The following is a 16,106-nucleotide window of genomic DNA, read 5'->3' on the forward strand; positions in this document are numbered from 1 at the left end:
GCTGCCAAGGGAGCAGAGGCCGCAGCGTTGGGGCTGACAGAAAGACATGGCAAGGAGAAGGCAGGGCGTTGAGACGGGCATCTGTTGTCCCCAGCAGGTCTTCCCCTTGGCAGAGGATCCTTGAATCTGCTCTACTTCGTGCCATGCAAATGAGGTGCTGATGAGGTCACCACATTCTGCTGGATTATTATCTCTGACATTTTATTCATAATAATTATAGAGCCTTTCCACCTTCAAAGTGCTTTGCAAACAATAATTAATTAATTAACACTCATAACACCCTGGTGAGGTAGCTTAGTATTATTAATTTATCTCTACAGTATATTATTATCCATCATTTCCTCCCCCCCCCCCACACACACACAAAAAACGACTGTTGAGCTTCTATGCCGTGTTTCTAGTCCTTTCTGGGTCCGTCCTCCCCATTTTCCCACCCGGTCTTCCTCTCTGCTCAGCAATGAGGTACAGACGCCTCTTTAGATTTTAGGCCCAGTCCGCTACAAGCGATCACCCCGCTGGTCCTGACGTTGAGTTGAGGGCATGGATTCTGTTTCTCTCCCCCCCACACACACCCCAGCATCCTTTACTAATGCGATTCTTCCCTCTTTCCACCCTCATCCCCCACTACCACCTCTGCCTCTACCCTGAGTCTACCCTGTTCCTGCTCTATGTCTCCTACCTCCAACTTCGGGCTTTGATGACTCTAGCTCAAATGTGTCTCTAACCCCCATTCTCGATGTTGTCTTGGGCTCCACGCTTCCCGTCTCTACATTCTACCTACTAACTGGCTCCCTATCCATCCTCCTAGTTATTTGGATTTTAATTATGTAAATCACATTTCTCTGAAGGGTGTTTCCAGGAAGGTTATCATTTAACTCCATCTCTCTGCTCCAGCTCCTCATTCTTTACCTCATTTTCTTCTTGGGGAGTCTTGTCCTCTCCTGCCTAATCCGGCCTCCGTCAGCCCATCCTTTCATTCGCTCGCTTGTTCCACACGAGGCCCCGAGCACCTGCTACAGGTGGGGCTCTGCGCTCCTGCAGGGCAGGAGAGAGGACAACCTGGATGAATTAGGGCCCAGGCCCCATCCCCCAAAGAAGGTGAGAGATGCATGATGACAGGAGGATGCGAGAAGCTCTGTGGGAATTCAAGGTGGTGATTAATTGCGATTCCGCCTAGGAGTCAGAAGAGGGGAGGCGGCACAGAAATTGCCACAGAAGCGAGGACACTTGAAAGATGAGTGGGTTGGATTTTGCCTGGCAGAGGCAGAGGGAAAGGTCATCCCAGGCGTCAGGAACAGCGTGAATGAGGGGATGCGGCATGGGCTTGGATTACTCAGCCTCTGACTTCACCTTGAGCCATCTGTAGGCAGATACTCCACTTCCATCAGTGACAGGAGAAGAAGGGAGGGGTGGAGGAGGGAGAGGGGAAGCGGGGGGAGGGGGTGAACACCACAAGCATGGAAGGGGGCAATGATTTAACCAAAGATTTCATAGGGGGGGTGAGCAGGGATGATTCACCCCACATAGCAGGCAGCGTTTCTCTCCAAAAATCTCCCCTCAGCATTTTTGCCCTCTCCCTCCAAAGTCCCTCGAAAATCAACCAGATTGCTCTTTGCCTGGACTGCACAGCCTCCAGGGCCCAAGTCCCCGCCCCTGCAGATTTTCCCAGGCCAATTATACACACCCTTTCGCAACCCAGAGCTATCGTTGTTTACCGCTCTTCCTCTGCCCTGTGTCCTCTCACTGTCTCCAGGGTGGCTGGGAGAGTGGGGGCTCCTGGGAGCAGCAGGAGCTGCCCCTTTTCTGCAGCCACAGGGAAAGGAGTGAAGCAGGGATGCAGATGGGGTCCTGCCTCCAAGCTCACCTCCAGTCTCCACATGGCAACCGGGGTCATCTTTCCAGAGCCCTGATCTGATTACGTCACTCCCACTCCCCAGGCCAAGAACTCTCAATGGCTCCCATCACCTACCAGATAAACCCCAAACTAGGCCAATTCCTCCCCCCAGACCCCCACACTGCCATGCATTCTAAACTCCACAGCTCTGCATCCTCTGTCCCAGGGTGCTCCACTCTACCCTCCAGGGTTCTGTGTGTTTGTGTGTTTGTGTGTGTGTGTGCATTTCCCTCCACCTCTTTTCTTGTCACATATCTTCACATCTCAGACACTTGGCCCTTGCCTGTGATGGGCTTCCCTGGCTCCTCACAAGCTGACTTCCATCTACCTCCATCTTTACCCCTGGCACTCTTTGGGTCAACCCCATATTTTTTTAAATTGTAGTAAAACACATACAACATAAAATTAACCGCCTCAACCATTTTTATTTCATTTTTAAATAAGAATTGTATAGATTTGAGGCATACAATGGGATGATTGAATATACAGAGTGAAATGATGACTACAGTCCAGCTCCTCACATAGTTATCTTTTTTGTACGTGTGGTAAGAACACCTGAAATCTATTCTCTTAGCAAATATCCATATAATATATATATATTTATATATATTGGTATATATATACCACATCTAAGTTATCCATTCAATCATCAATGGAGGGATCCCTGGGTGGCGCAGCGGTTTGGCGCCTGCCTTTGGCCCAGGGTGCGATCCTGGAGACCCGGGATCGAATCCCACATCGGGCTCCCGGTGCATGGAGCCTGCTTCTCCCTCTGCCTGTGTCTCTGCCTCTCTCTCTCTCTCTGTGACTATCATAAATAAATAAAAATTAAAAAAAAATTTAAAAAAAATCATCAATGGACACTTGGATTGTTCCCACATCTTGGCTATTGCAAATAATGCTGCAGTGAACATCGGAACACAGGTATCTCTTCAAGGCACTGATTTCATATCCTTTGGGTTTATACGCAGAAGAGAGCCTGCTGGATCATATAGGGTAGTTCTATTTTTATGGAGGAACTTCCATACTGTTTTCCTGAATGGTTGCACCAATTTACATTCACACCACGTTTAAGGGTGCCCTCTTCCCCCATTCCCTTGCCAACACTTGTTACCTTTGATCTTTTTAATAATAGCCATGTGTGTGAGATGGCATCTCCATCTTAATTATTTTTACTGCACAGTTTCACAGTGTTAAATACATTCACATTGTTGTGCAAGCACTCTCTGGAACTTTTCACTTTGCAAAATAGAAAGTCTGTATCCATCGAACAACAACTCCCCAGGTCCCTTTGCCCCAGTGCCTGGCAACCACCATTCTACCTTCTGTCTCTACAGATTTGACTTCTTCTTTTTTTAAAAGATTTTATTATTTATTCATGAGAGATACAGAGAGAGAGAGAGGCAGAGACACAGGCAGAGGAAGAAGCAGGCTCCATGCAGGGAGCCCTATGTGGGACTCGATCCCAGGACTCCAGGATCATGCCCTGGACCAAAGGCAGGCACTAAACCACTGAGCCACCCAGGGATCCCTGGATTTGACTTCTCTGGGTATCTCCAACCCCCACTTTTGATTGTGTTGGGTTTAGCATCAAAGTCTACTACTCCAGTATGTGCAGAATATTTTTATTTTAATCATGTTAGTCCCATTCTGGACACCGGTCCTGCTGGGGTGGCAGAAATTTCAGCACAGTCATTACTGAGCCCACCTGCTCTGGAGGGTTGGACAATGATCAGGCCCTCCTCCATCACCAGACCACTGGGGAGCCCTTCCACTCACTGGTCAGCTTTTCCTGGTCCCTGGAGTCCTCTATTGCCCCAATACATATGGATCTCCAGGGCCACTGGCTCCTCTGCTTCGAGGTCTCATTTGGGGAGTTCGAGGTGAAGCTGGGATCCCCTGCCTCATCAGCCTCTCAAGGTCTGCTTGTGATCTTTCTACATTTCCTGGCCTCTCTGTCTCCCTCCCTTACATCATGCTTAAAGCCCTCTCTCACCCAGCCTCTGGCTCTTAGAGTCATCTCTCTCTGTCCTCCCGATGCCCTCAAAGGCCTCCCCTCTACCCCTGGGACCCCAGCATCCTTTCTTCAAAGAGCTTAGGAGTTTTACAAAAGCCTTTGACTTCAAGCAGCTTCTGTTTTCTGCCCTGGAAATATCCTGAGGCAAGGACAGGCGAAGAGCCAATCTACCTGTTGACCTGAGGGAACATAAAAATAGAACAAAATACAAAACAATCACTCAAAGTATCATTTGCCATATTTATATATTTTCAAACTTTTTTCCTTTTTTCCTACTAAACTCAACCTACCTTCAGAACTAAATATCGTCTTCTCTTTGTATCTCTGCCATCTATCTCTACAACCACAGTAGCCTCTCAGTAAGCTTGGTGAATATAGGTGAATGAATGCGTGACTTACGCTATCTCAGAATTTTTCATCCCCCAAACTTCTCTTTGCATAATACGTACACAGGTGCACCTAAGACCTGGTCTTGGGCTCAGGAAAGGGATATGTAAGTGCTATCCCACTACTGGCCATATTTATTTCCTCCTTGATTCTCCCAACTAGAAATGGATACACAATTCAAGATTTTAAAATAATAAAAAATATGTCTCATTTCAAAATCTTGATGTGTTGGGAGAGGGATAGAGCAGAGAAGCAATAGGATGTCCTCCCTCTATGGGGCAGCCTAAACCCACCACTCCACTCAGAACTGGTTTCCCCCCATGCTGCCCCATCTGGTACTAATCTAGGAAGGGGAGCAGAACCTACCTAGGTTCTTCCTAGGGAGCCAGGCTCTGGGGAAAAAGTAGTAAGAGGGAGGAGGGAGAATGAATTAATCGATAAGGGATTTCCTGTTGAACATGGAGCAAACCTGGACACAAGGGCATGAGGCCACTCCTTAGCAAATAAAGACCTGCTATTGATTACGCCCAGTTGGGAGCCTGAGAACCCATGTCTTCTGGAACCTTGGCCAACTCAGATGTAAAGAAAGCTATACGGTGCTGCCAATCTCGAGAAAAAGCTCAGCTCCAGCAGTGGGGCAGCATCCAGACGGGCTCTCTGGTCCGGCCATCTGGAATGGCTGGCTCTATTAACTGACCCCTGGTTCATCCTCTCTTATTCACTTCAAAGGATGCCCCATGAGGGAAAAGAGACAAAAGGCCGTCAAGGGGTTTGGGGGGAAGGGAGGAAACTGGCTAAATAATTAGCCCTCCAACCTTCAAAGTACTCTATAATCATTCATTAATCTACCCAACTGGGATCCGTGGGCAGATGGGCGCTCCCTAACCATCCTGACACACCCATTGCTAAATGGGGTCTGGGGCCTGAGTGACGCCTACAGGAACAGTTAGCTGGTGCACCTGAGAGGGCAGAGATTGAGACCACAGCACTTTGGATTCGAGATTTGCTGCTACTAAAAATCTCTGGGTACCCTGAAGCCAGGTGGCAAAAGCAGACCAGACTTTTGAGAAAGAATTCATCCCCAGGCTTGGGCAAATAGGACCTGTGGGCCAACAGCCAAGAGTCAAGAGGGTGATGGGTCTGAGTCGTCAAGGGGGCCACCCCCATAGGAGTGTATGAGTCCCTGCTACACGCATGTCCCGCAGGAAGGAGACTCCTCAAACCAGGAGGACCCCTGCCAGGGTCCTCCTCAGCAGCCATAACAGCCGCTGGCACCACCTTGAGCAGAGCCCCTGAAGACAGACAGGAAATATGTCCTGGAAGACCTGTGTGCTCAAACAGCTGGGCTCCACCAGACCCACTCCATACCTCTGCTGTGGGCCCCACTGCAGGTGAATTTGGCTGTCTGGGGGCAACATTAAATGTTCCGTCCACCTTCTCACCAAGTCACCCATCTGTCACTTGCAGTATGACAAACTAAAATAAGGTTGTGGGTTACTATTTCTCCTGCACAGATGAGCTCCCACTTTCCAAATCTTTATTTCCACTGATGCTTAGAAGGGAAATGAATGGAGAGGTCGAGATGTCAGAAGGCGGAGAAACTGATTTCCCGGGATTCACAGGGTGAGGTTCATCCCAGCAAATTCACAGGAATGCCTGGGCCTCAGGCTTGCATACCCCAAACTCAATTTGAAGTTGTTTGGATTTGGGGCATCTGGGTGGCTCAGCGGTTTAGCATGTGCCTTCAGCTCAGGGCATGATCCTGGGGTCCTGGGATCGAGTCCCGCATCAGGATCCCCACAGGGAGCATGCTTCTCCCTCTGCCTGTGTCTCTGCCTCCCTCTGTGTCTCTCATGAATAAATAAATAAATAAAATCTTTAAACATAAAAAAAATAAATAAAAAAGAAGTAAAGTTGTTTGGATTTAAGGATAATGGGTCATGCTAACCAAACTTATAAGAGACTGATACGTAACATCAAAATGAATTATTATTACAATTACTGTGATAGCCAAACACTTGCTGTAGGCCGGGCATTCGGCAGATCGCTTTTCCATATGACATATTATGTTCCTTATTCCTCATGCTAATCCTAAGAGACAGAGATCCCTCTCACCTCCAGTTTTCACAAGTAGGTAGGGAACCCCCGTGAGGACATGATCTCATTCCAGGCCTCGCATCTTGTACATGGAAGAGCTGGTTTTCAAATTCACAAAGGACCTCTATGTTCACGTTCTGACCACTCCTCACTGTTGCCAAGACAAGCGTTAAGTGCCAACCAAAGAGAAACCCGTGCTACCTCGTTTTCCCTCCTGCAGGCAGGCTTTGTGGAGAGTCTGATTTTCAGAAAGTTGCTGGCGGTCAATGAAATCCGAACAGGGGAAGCACTGTGCTTTAAGATCAAGGCTTCCTTCTATTGCTATAGTCTTTCTCTGCAGTTGGACACACCTGCCAGGCCACCCCACCCTTTTTCCGGGCTCAGGGGGTCCTATCCGGGCTGCCTTTGCTGTCTGACCACTTCAGATTGCTGCCTGCTTCTGAGGACCCCGTCACCAGCACTGCCATAAACAGGCTAAAGCCTGTTATTTGCTGCTTCTCTTTGAGGAGCCTTTGTACACCGATGGTTTCCAAAATAATCTTTGCCAAAAATGAGGGAGATATTGTACCATTCCCTCACAGGAGGGTACCTAGAAGAGGCAAATTCTTAGAGATGGAAAATAGAATAGTGGTCACCAGGGGCTGGGGGGTGAGGGGAAGAGGAGTTATTGTTTGATGAATACAGAGTTTCAGTTTTGCAAAATGGAAAAGTTCTGGAGATCGTGTTCTCGGTTTCACTACATCGTGAGTATCCTTAATGCCACCGAACTGTACACTTAAAAATAAGGTCAAGATGGTAAATTTTACCTCGGGTATATTTTGGCCCAGTGAAAACATCTTTTTCTTAAATGAGAAGGAGGTTGCTCTGGCCAGCTCACCCTCTGAGAAGAGTCTCCCCAAAACTGAGAGCCTCAGGAGCCCCATTGCTGAAACACAGATGATTGGTTCCCCTCTACCCTCTGAGAGGAGCTTCCCAATTTCCAAGGGGTGGAAAGATGGGACCAGGCAGGACCCAGAGCTGAGAGAAGTGGGGGCTCTCATGGGGCTCCCAAAGCACCCCCTGTCTCTACAGGACTGGCTTGCACATCAGCGCTCTTCCCAAGGCCATAAGCCTCCATTTCCTGGGGCTCAGCCACTTAGCTAAGGAGCCACTTTCTTGGAAGCTGTCAGGGTACCCGTCTTGGCTACTTTGCGGTTCCAGAAATGTCTGCAATCTTGTTTCCATCACCACGTCTCGCTTTCAGAAAACTCAGTGTTTCCTACCCCAAATCTGCAAACAGATAAGTCACGGCTGCTTGCTCAGGGTTCTTTCCAGGGGGTGGAGAGATGAGCCTCTCTTCTATTTAAGATGTAACAATACTCCGCTTCTCAAAAGCACGCAGCTTTCCCCAAGTCGGATACACTGACAACCTGGCCAGGGCCCCAGGACAATGGTCACCATCACCTATTCCAGTCCAGGAAAGACAACAGCCGCCTTCACATCCCTCCCACAGCCAGGTAGCCCACTTGCAGCCTGCAGACTCTCACCCTCCCCCGAGACTTGGGGGGTTAGGGGTGGGGAGGGGCACCCAGCTTCCCCTCCTGCAGCAGCTTTCAGATCCGCCCTCCTCAGTGGTGAAAAAGGCACCAGTGCTACCTCCCACGCACCTCCCACCCCGGTGGGCTCCAACCTCCGGCAGGTGGACAAGGGACTAGGGCAGGTGGCCATGTGACTTGCCAGCAACACAAGCAACCGGTGAGGGCCATGAGGCCTGCTCGGAAAGTTAAGTGCTGGTGCCAGGCGTGCTGGAGACGTCCGCACACTGGCAGGAAGGAGGACTTGACCTCAGAAGCCTGCCCAGGACAGCATGTTCAACCCCCCCCCTCCTGATCACCGCCTCCAACAGGCCGGCAGGCGCACAGCCTGCCCAGCACCAGGCCGGCCCCTCCGTCTCAGGTCTCCCGCCGCCCGCCGTCTAGAGCTTCAGAGAGTGCTGGTTTTATGACTGGAGCTGTCGGCTGGAGAGACACATTTTAAAATTCATGACCTTTCCCATCAGGGTTCAGAAACGGATCAGACTCCAAGATGAAAGCTTAGTTTATTCTTTCACTGGTCCTGTCGGCCCCCTCCCACCTCCTACCTCCTCCTCCCCTCCACCCACCCCCACCCCCTTTCTGCGGCTTCCTCCCAGAGCTCCCCCTTTCCCATTGTCCTGCAGGATCTTTTGCATTTGTCCCAGTTTTAATCCCCCCACCTCATAAACCAAAGCAAAATGAAAATTCTCCTGTTTCCAAACGGAGCATGCATGCGGCTCGCAATGCACGCCTGACTATCAAAGGTATCTCCCTTTGTCAGGTAGGGAAGGGCCATGGAAGGTGCAGCTGGGCCACAGAGATAGAGCAGAGGTTTGAACAGAGCCCGGGGTTTCCGGGGAGGGTGGGGGGGGTCGCATTTTTCCAGGCAAGGCACTTGCCCGGGGAGGGGGCCATCCACCTGAGGCTGGGGGAGGTGGGGGCCTAGCTCGGGCCCAGCAGACAGGCTGGCAGCCACACGGCGCCGCAGACCCTGCCAAGGAAAATTAAAGAGCAATGTGTTTGCTTCCTGCCACGAGTATAAACAACAACAAAGATTCTCTGGGTGGAATTCTTGCCCGGCGATCTCAGGCGGCTGGCCGTCCTCAGCCGCCCCTTCCCTGCAGTGTTTGCCCTCTTGGGCCTTTACGGAGGCTGGCCCGGGAGGCACTGCCCAGGATCCTAATTTATCCCGGGAAACAGGAAACATAAATCTCCTCCCAGACGCGGGTGACCACACACAGGAGGCACAAGGACTTTACTGCAGCCACAAGAAGCAAATGGAAGAGAAGTGAAACCTGCGGGTGGCGGCAGCGTTGGCCTCATGACAGCACTGACGTGTCTGAGCCGCCCAGACGGACAGAGCATGCCCACTTCTGGGGAGGAACAATAGGTAATACTCAGCTGGAACTTACCTGTGCCGGGCAACTTCTAAGCTCTTTGTATGTATCCGCTCATTTATTCCTCGTACCAAACTTAGGCAGTAGACCTGAGTAGCCCTATGCGATGGCTCCCGCCATATGCCAACTCAGCTAGGTCACAGCACCCAGATTTTTGGTCAAACGCCAGTCCAGATATGGCTATGCAGGTACTTTTTAGATGAGACTAGCATTTAAATCAGCAGATGGTGAGTAAAGCAGATTACCCTTTATAATGTGGGTGGGCCTCATCCAATCAGTTGAAGGTCTAAGAGAAAAAAAAGACCGGTTCCCCCCACACACACACCCAAGTAAGGGATTTCTGCCTCCAGACTGCCTTCAAGCTCTGGCTGCAACGTGAGCTTTTGCCTGGGTGTCCAACATGTTGGCTGGCCCTGCAGACTTCCGAGCTGTTGGTCTCTACCATCACTCGAACCAATTCCTTAAAACAAATCTCTCTATTCCTATACATACGAATAGGATTATGTGTGTGAAAAAAATAAAATAAAATAAAATAAATTAATTAATTAATTTAAAAAAAAGGATTATGTGTGTGTTCATATATGTACATGTACATGCACACACACCCTATCTGTTCTGTTTCTCTGAAAAACCCAGACAAATACACCCCACTTTACAGACAAGGAAACTGAGGCACAGAGAAATTCATTCCCTCGCCCAAAGCCTCAAGGCCAGTGAATGGTGCAGGCAGGATAGGCATGCGTGGTGCAGCCTGAATTCAGAACCTGCTTACTTACCCAGACACTCACAAGCCCAGGAAGTCGTAGCCCATCAGCGGTGAGCTAACATGGGGAGGGAAGTGCGGTGGAAAATGTATTCAAGGAAAATTTAGCTGGGTCAGTGGGCACGGACAGGACAGACTTTGAAATCGATGAGATTTGTTTTCAATTTCGGCTTCAATTTGATGTCTTTGACTTCCAGTGTGTGATCTAAATCTCTCTGGGCCTCCATTCTCCCAATCTGCAAAGCACCATCAGAATTTCACAAGGTTATTGAGGGATTAAATGGGATAATTTTGCGTGCAAATAGTTATTTCCCAGTATGCAAGCGAAATCATGTTCTAAGCCTTCAGCAGCTCAACTTACCAGAGTCTTCTGTGATCTGCTCCCAAAGTTTTTCAGTTCCTCAGAGCCATTGACCTGTGTCAGGGGCAGGGAGCCCACTGGTGGAGATGACTCCCACTGTGAGGTACTACCTCCTGCAGGCACAGGCTGGGGTTCAGAGAGGGGTCAGCTCTCCCAGGCCCTCCCTGACATGCCTCCTCTGGGCTTCCCACCAGGCTGCCCAAACCTGTCAGGCTCCTCTTGCTTGTGGGGCATCTCACCCAGGGCCCAGTCCCCACTGTCCCCACCCCTAGCCATCAGCTCTGTATGGACAAAGCCTGATGGGGAGGAAAGTCTTTCTCGATGGAAATAAGCAGGTATGTTCTCCCCCAGAAAGATAAGCACGTGCCAAAGGACATGCAGGAGCAAGATACTTCACCAGTAAGAACTGTCTCCGGTCCGGCCAGGCCAAAAGGACAGGGAGCCCAGTTTAGGGGAGTTTGTTTGCATCTTGGTTGTGTTTTCATTATTGCTTCTGCTCTAGGTTGGAGATGGTCCATGTGCGAGGAGCCATACATAGCAAAATGTCTGACCTGCATCATGTCATGTGAATCTCCCACCCTCTGTCTTGTGCTATCATCGTTGTTTCCACAACATGAAGGAGAAATTTGGGATTCAAAGAAGAGAAAGGGCATGTCACTGCCTCACGAATGCTGACAGAGCCAGGATTCACACCTAGGCCCTTCTGACTCTGGAATCCTCACTCTTAACCACTTTGATAATGGGCAGGCCTATCTATTTCCAGCAAACATTAGTTATCATTTCTGGAAGGCAAGAGACATTCTATCCCAACTCTGTCTCTTGGAAGGCAAATGGCTTTGAACCAGTCACTTAGTCAAAGGAGAGAAATTGAGTAGAGTAATGGTGCCCTGATGCTCTAAACACTTCTAGTTCTAAGAATGAGTAGCCAAAGGGCCTGAACGAAGAACTTTAGACCGCATCCTTCTCAACTAGTACTTGACATTAGGGGGAATTCTTAGAAATAAAAACAAACAAAAATATTAGGGATAAGCTAGCTATCAGATTCACAAATTGGTTTTGCAAAATGTACTGTGCTCTTCTCTCTCCTTTGAATGGGAACATCTAGGTCGAGGATAAATGGCCATAATACTGCTGGGATGGGAGCAGATCTAGACTTGTGGCCAAACACATTTCCAATTCCAAGGCTCTCGTCTGAAGTCACAGGCTTGATCATTGCTAATATTAAATCTGCCCCCACCTTCGCCCAATGAGCAACACAGAAAAACATTAGTCTCCTCTATTCCAAGATACACATGGAGAATCTCTGTTTTTAAAATGCTGGAAATAAAAATAAAATGAAATAAAATGCTGAAAGTAATCATAGAGAGAAGTCAAACCAAAAACAGTTGTAGAGAAGAAAAAAGAAAAGAATGAGGAAGAAATTTGATGGAACTTCGATCCCTCTGTACTGGTGGTCTTTCCTTTGGTTTAATGAACCACCTCTTTCACGCGAATAGAATTGGAGCCCATGGCAGGTGACGTCTTAGTCCCATGCATGGTAAAGGTACTTCCCAAAATAAACAGGGAGGGAATTCTGGACATGCTGGTGAGGCCACTGAAATCAATTCACCTCATCATGCACGTTGCTCCATTTTTCTTCCCTACACCTTGGCCTTGGACACCCTTATCATAACTCAATAAGAAGTCTACCGTTTTGATAAGACATACCAGGCATCAGTCAGGAGAGGCCCCTTGCCCCACATTAGCGCTCACCCTCCAGAAATCTCTTGTCGTTTTAATGTTTCACTTGTAGCTGTTTTGATTCATGTGCATATTTACGTATGTACTGCAAATGCACCACAGAAGTGTTCTCATGGAGGCAATCAAATTACCAAAGAGAGTAAACCTTCATTTGTTCTCTCTGCAAATATTTACCATGCGCCACTATGTCAGGACACAAAAAGACAGTCGCTGCCCTAGGGAACCACCTGCCGGATTCAGCACGGGGATGCCTTCTTTCCTCCAGGATGCCTTCCTTCCCCAGCATCCGGGTCAAGACAAGAAACCTTCTCAGAGTCCCATGACATTAGACCTTCCGCATCCAGGACCTGCATCCCCCAGGGACTAACTGTCGGCTTCCTTAGGCGGGCTGTCCTGGCTCTAGCTCCAGTGGGCCGGGCTCAAATAGGGTGCATCTCACAGCACTCTTGGACAAAGAATTGCAATAACGATGATGATAATGAAGACGTTGATGATGATATAGCAGGGGGAAAAAATGTAATCCATTTTTCAAGAAGGATCGCTTGCCTCTCTCCTTCCGCCCCCCCCCGTCTCTGGATGTACCCAGTTGCACACTTAGAGGGCCTCAGCACATGTCTGAGAGGATGCTAAGATGACAGCATGATGTCCGTTTCTGGCGGTGGGGGGGGAGGGGGGCAGGGAGTGCTCCTCTCTCCTCTCTCTGATTTGCACCATCCTACCTAATAGACTTCAGCTGTATTGAAATGAAAAATGAATAGGAAGTAGATCTTGCTGCTAAAACATATGTGTCAGAAAATCATTATGGGTATTAAATTACAGCAATAAAATGAACCAGAACTAATTTTGCAAATTAAGATCCAATAAATTTTTTTCATAGCCACACCTTTTCTTTAAGACAAAAAAAAAAAAAAAAAGTACCAAAATTAAGATTCCGTCTCACGATCTTAAAATTGAGTGTAAGGCTTTCGGGGGGGGGGGGTGGCCTGGGGGGTTAGGGGGGATACGTACAGATCTAGAAATTTCCATATGACAAACACATTAGCCTTTTGGAGGGTGGCGGGTGAAGGGTGCTGCTCGCGGTTGTAAGGATACTGCCCCTGTGCCAAACAGCATAATGATCAGTTTTTAAGCTGACATACCTATGTGTTTTACATGTAAAATTTATGTATACATATGCCCCTTCCTCTCTCCGGCTCCCTGCTCCCCAGACACGTTCCGCTGACACAAGACACACTAGCAAATTTCTAAATTTCTGACAACCGCTTATTTTTAGAAGAGACTATTGCTGTGGGTCAAATTAACACCGAAGCTATAAACAAACCTTTAGAGCTTTGCCTGTTCTGGAGAATAACAGGATGTCTCCCTCCACCCTCCAGCCTGCGAAGGAGCCTGTAATTAGCTCATTGTCCCTGAATAGGCACAAAGGAGGCGTCCCCCGCGCACCCGCTCCCTTTCAAGCTTTCCACGGGACATCTCGGGCCAGATGTTAATTAATTAAGTGAGTAACTTCCAGCATCTCCCGGGAGCACGGCTGGGCCCAAGTCCTCTGTGCTGGAAGGGACGGCGAGGAAGAAGGATGCCGGGCAAGGACTCGCAGAGAGGGTCCGCCAAGAAGAGGGGAGAGAAAACAGGATTCACTTCCCTGCTGTCACTTCACTCCTGGCTCCGCTCTGGCGGAACTGCGCCCAGCCGTTCTGCTACACCCAGAGAACCCAACTATTTATAGCCACACAATCATTATAAATAAAGCTGTTTATAACACCGAACCTTGGCCCTGCATTACTTAAAACTGTAGACTGGCAGCTATAAATAACTCTGTTACATGCACAAGTGTGATTACTGACTGATACTTCCTCAAATTGTGACAAATAATGACAAGTTTGTTTGACAAACATCCCACTGACATTCATCTGATTTTGAATAAGTGGTGCTGCTTTTTTTTTTAATTTGGTCCCTGAGGCCCGGGATCTCAGGGACTTGCTTTATTCTTTTCCTCTCTCAGCTCCTGCCACCCCCGACCCCAACCTGAAGGCCCTGTCCTGGGTATCCCAGCTTCTCCCTCTTCCCCCTTACCTTCCCCAGGCCATCCCCCCACCCCACCCCCCACTAATCACTGGGAGGGATTTGGGGCCATTTAAGGGGAAGCTTATTAAATCCACCGGTTCTCTCATGGGAGGACGGTTCTGCTGTCGGGGCCTTGCCAGGGTTGGGGGGAGTTTTGTTAATGACCCAACAGCAATGGTGATGGCGAGGGGCGGGGGGGAATGTGGGCCAGCCCCCTTTGGGGGCTGGATGAAGGGGGAAAGAGGTTCCCTGAGGGAAATGCAGAATTGAACATGAGATGGTTGGAATCTCAGGCTTCAACACAGTAGGGGGGGCCGTAGCCTAGAAATGCTGGGGTTTGGCTACAAGTACACCAGCAAAGGGCGAGCGTCTGGACAGAGAGATGTACCTCCCCAGGCACCTGATCTGAAAGCTCTTGACTGACCCTACTTTGCATCTCCAAGCTGGGGTGCTCTCTTTAGGCCCCTTGGTGCTGAGGTATGGGAGGCACTCCAGGGGATTTCAGAACTCCAGCAGACCTCTGGGACGTAACTCGGCCTTTTATAGGTAGAGCAGTTGAGCCAGAGTCTCCCACAACCCGTTAGAGCAGAGCTAGACTAGAACTCAGCTCTCTGGGCTCCACGTGAAGGCTTCTCCCATCATCCTTAAACTGATTTAATGCACATAAAGCCTGTGGAATTACTCCCGGCCTTTGGCAAGCATTCCCTGAGTGCTAGCTATTAGGGCGGTGGCGATCCTCATCCAGTGCTTTCCACTGCTTGTCCGCCTGAGTTCCCTCTTGGTTTTTTGTTTGTTTGTTTGTTTATTTTTAAAAGATTTTATTTATTTATTCATGAGACACAGAGAGAGAAATAGGCAGAGACACAGGCAGAGGGAGAAGCAGGCTCCATGCAGGGAGCCCAACGCAGGACTCGATCCCAGGACTCTGGGATCACGCCCTGGGCTGAAGGCAGATGCTCCACCGCTGAGCCACCCAGATGCCCCCTGAATTCCCTCTTTGAAAGGCATTTTAACTATGGGTCCCCACCGCCCATGGTCCCTATCTCCTCTGTCTGACTTAACTGTTCTTTTTCTAAAGATCTATTTATTTACTTGAGAGAGAGCGACCAGGGGGAGGAGCAGAGGGAGGGAGAGAGAGAGAGAGAGAGAGAGAGAGAATCTCCAGCAGACTCCCCGCAGGGTGCAGAGCCAAACATGGGGCTTGATCTCCCGACCCTGACATTGTGACCTGAGCTGAAACCAGGAGTCGGACGCTCAAACCGACAGAGCCAGCCAGGCGCCCTGATTTAACTTTTAATTATAACATTTGCACACTCTCATCTCCCATCCCCACTTTTTCCAATCTATCTTAAATAGAGCTTCCAGAGGAGCAAGATCTTAAACGTGACAATGCTGTCCACCTCCTCCCCCATCTCCCTGGCCAGGCTGGAAGCACAGTGAGGAGGGCCCCTCCCAGACTCTACAAGGGCAGGGTGCACCCCTGAGAGGGAGCACCTCCTTACGTTTGTATCCCACACGTTTCTCAGTTGTTTTGCCTCAGTCCCAACCCTGCTGGCTCCTCCTCCTGAATGAAAACCCACAAGTCGGTTCCGTATTTGCCAGAGTAACTACAGACCCCTCACCCACGTTCTTGCTTCCTGGTCCCACCTACTTCTCCAGCTCCAGTCTATGCTTCATCCCAGAGCAGATTCTTCAAGCTTCCCAGGACGTGCACCCTTGGATAGTTTCCCCTTTGCTTTGGTAAGGATACCGTCCCTTTGGGGGCACCTGGGTGGCTCAGTAGTTGAGCATCTGCCTTCCACTCAGGCCGTGATCCTGGGATCCTGGGATTGA

At 49.3% G+C, this 16,106-nt stretch overlaps 1 long non-coding RNA gene across 1 annotated transcript; it reads right to left on the reverse strand.

Moving 5' to 3' along the window:
• Positions 1–3,446: 3,446 nt before the first annotated feature.
• LOC119867620 lies at positions 3,447–10,691 on the reverse strand. Its single transcript, XR_005384164.1, has 3 exons — positions 10,470–10,691; positions 10,122–10,344; positions 3,447–4,090 (listed from the first exon to the last, which is right to left on the reverse strand). It is a non-coding gene; the product is annotated as an uncharacterized LOC119867620 (long non-coding RNA).
• Between the last annotated feature and the right edge of the window lie 5,415 nt (positions 10,692–16,106).

The sequence above is a fragment of the Canis lupus genome, chromosome 35, assembly GCF_011100685.1.
Source record: "Canis lupus familiaris isolate Mischka breed German Shepherd chromosome 35, alternate assembly UU_Cfam_GSD_1.0, whole genome shotgun sequence".
NCBI lineage: Eukaryota > Metazoa > Chordata > Mammalia > Carnivora > Canidae > Canis > Canis lupus.